At 38.2% G+C, this 2,556-nt stretch overlaps 1 non-coding gene across 1 annotated transcript; it reads right to left on the reverse strand.

Annotated features, from left to right (window-relative positions):
- Positions 1-888: 888 nt before the first annotated feature.
- On the reverse strand, positions 889-995 carry LOC112753956 (small nucleolar RNA R71). Its single transcript, XR_003178315.1, has one exon. It is a non-coding gene; the product is annotated as a small nucleolar RNA R71 (small nucleolar RNA).
- Positions 996-2,556: the final 1,561 nt, after the last annotated feature.

The following is a 2,556-nucleotide window of genomic DNA, read 5'->3' on the forward strand; positions in this document are numbered from 1 at the left end:
CCTTCCCTCTTTTTCGAAATTCCTTTTTAAATTAACTAATTGTTTTAAATTTAATTTAATTTGATTCATTTTTCCTTTCTTAATTTTCTAATTTTAATTTTTTATTTTTTTAAATTCAATTTAAAAATAAAAATACTTTTATTTTATTTTATCTAATTTTCGAAAATTCTTCTCCCTCACCTCCTTCTATTTATTTATTTATTTACTAACACTCCTCTTCATCTAAGAATTCGAACCTACTCCTCACCCTTGTGTTTGGATTCTCCTTCTTCTATTCATATATTCTTCTACTCACATAAAGGAATCTCTATACTGTGACATAGAGGATTTCATATTTTCTATTTTCTTCTTTTTCATATGAGCAGGAACAAGGATAAGAACATTCTTGTTGAAGCTGATCCTGAACCTGAAAGGACTCTGAAGAGGAAGCTAAGGGAAGCTAAAGCACAACTCTCTGGAGAAAATCTGACTGAAAATTTCGAAAAAGAAGGAGACATGGCCGAAAATAATAACAATGCAAGGAAGATGCTTGGTGACTTTACTGCACCAAATTCCAATTTACATGGAAGAAGCATCTCAATCCCTGCCATTGGAGCAAACGACTTTGAGCTAAAACCTCAATTAGTTTCTCTGATGCAACAGAACTACAAGTTTTATGGACTTCCATTAGAAGATCCTTTTCAGTTCTTAACTGAATTCTTGCAAATCTGTGATACTGTTAAGACCAATGGGGTTGATCCCGAGGTCTACAGGCTCATGCTTTTCCCGTTTGCTGTAAGAGACAGAGCTAGAATATGGTTGGACTCTCAACCTAAGGATAGCCTGAAATCTTGGGATAAGCTGGTCATGGCTTTCTTAGCCAAGTTCTTTCCTCCTCAAAAGCTTAGCAAGCTTAGAGTGGATGTTCAAACCTTCAGACAGAAAGAAGGTGAATCCCTCTATGAAGCTTGGGAGAGATACAAGGAATTGACCAAAAGTGTCCTTCTGACATGCTTTCAGAATGGACCATCTTGGATATATTCTATGATGGTCTGTATGAATTATCTAAAATGTCATTGGACCATTCTGCAGGTGGATCCATTCACCTAAAGAAAACACCTACAGAAGCTCAAGAACTCATTGACATGGTTGCAAATAACCAGTTCATGTACACTTCTGAAAGGAATCCTGTGAGTAATGGGACGCCTCAGAGGAAAGGAGTTCTTGAAATTGATACTCTGAATGCCATATTGGCTCAGAATAAAATATTGACTCAGCAAGTCAATATGATCTCTCAGAGTCTGAATGGATTGAAGGAATCATCCAACAGTACTAAAGAGGCATCTTCTGAAGAAGAAGCTTATGATCCTGAGAACCCTGCAATAGTAGAGGTGAATTACATGGGTGAACCCTATGGAAACACCTATAATCCCTCATGGAGAAATCATCCAAATTTCTCATGGAAGGATCAACAAAAGCCTCAACAAGGCTTTAATAATGGTGGAAGAAATAGGTTTAGCAATAGCAAGCCTTTTCCATCATCCACTCAGCAACAGACAGAGAATTCTGAGCAGAATCCATCTAGCGTAGCAAATATAGTCTCTGATCTATCTAAGGCCACTTTAAGTTTCATGAATGAAACAATGTCCTCCATTAGAAATTTGGAGGCACAAGTGGGCCAGCTGAGTAAAAGAGTCACTGAAACGCCTCCAAGTACTCTCCCAAGCAATACAGAAGAGAATCCAAAGAGAGAGTGCGAGGCCATTGATTTGACCATCATGGCCGAACCCACAAGGGAAGAGGAGGATGTGAATCCTAGTGAGGAAGACCTCCTGGGACGTCCAGTGACCAATAAGGAGTTTTCCTTAGAGGAACCAAAGGAATCTGAGGCTCAATTAGAGACCATAGAGATTCTATTGAACCTCCTTCTGCCCTTCATGAGCTCTGATGAGTATTCGTCCTCTGAAGAGGATGAAGAAATTACTGAGGAGTGATGACAAGTCATCTTAGCTTAGTTTTACTAGTCTTTTTCTTTGTTTTTATTAGAATCTATGCACTTTCTTGCATTGTAAGTAAGTAATTTGGAGTGAAATTGCATGGTTTCTTTGAATCAATCAACCACCCTTTAATTGATACTAAATCATGAGGATTAAGCTGAATTTATTTGATATTTGAATGATTTATAAACCTTGTGAAAGTGATGATACTTTGATTGGTTGTTTTGATTATTTGTAGGTGAAGAAAAGAAGAAAATAAGAAAGCGTGGCTTAAAAAGTGTGGCCCAAGGAAGAAAAGTGTGGCAAAGAAAATAATGAAGCATGAAGCTAAGTTCTCATTGAGAGTGGAGCACTCTACTGGGAGTGCAACAATAGACCAAGGAAACAAGGCTCAATGCTCTGCTCCCCTTGAGAGCGGAGCACAATTTGAAGCCAAGAAACAAGGAAAGGAAAAACAATACTCCGCTCTCCTTGGGAGCATTATCAGGCTTCCACCAAAAATAAATCAAAGGAAATGTTTGCCAAATGCTTTCTCCAAGGATCGAACCTATGAGCAAAGGGGGAGTGGAGGAGCGCTACT

Source organism: Arachis hypogaea, chromosome 15 (genome assembly GCF_003086295.3).
Source record: "Arachis hypogaea cultivar Tifrunner chromosome 15, arahy.Tifrunner.gnm2.J5K5, whole genome shotgun sequence".
In the NCBI taxonomy this organism is placed as follows: Eukaryota; Viridiplantae; Streptophyta; class Magnoliopsida; order Fabales; family Fabaceae; genus Arachis; species Arachis hypogaea.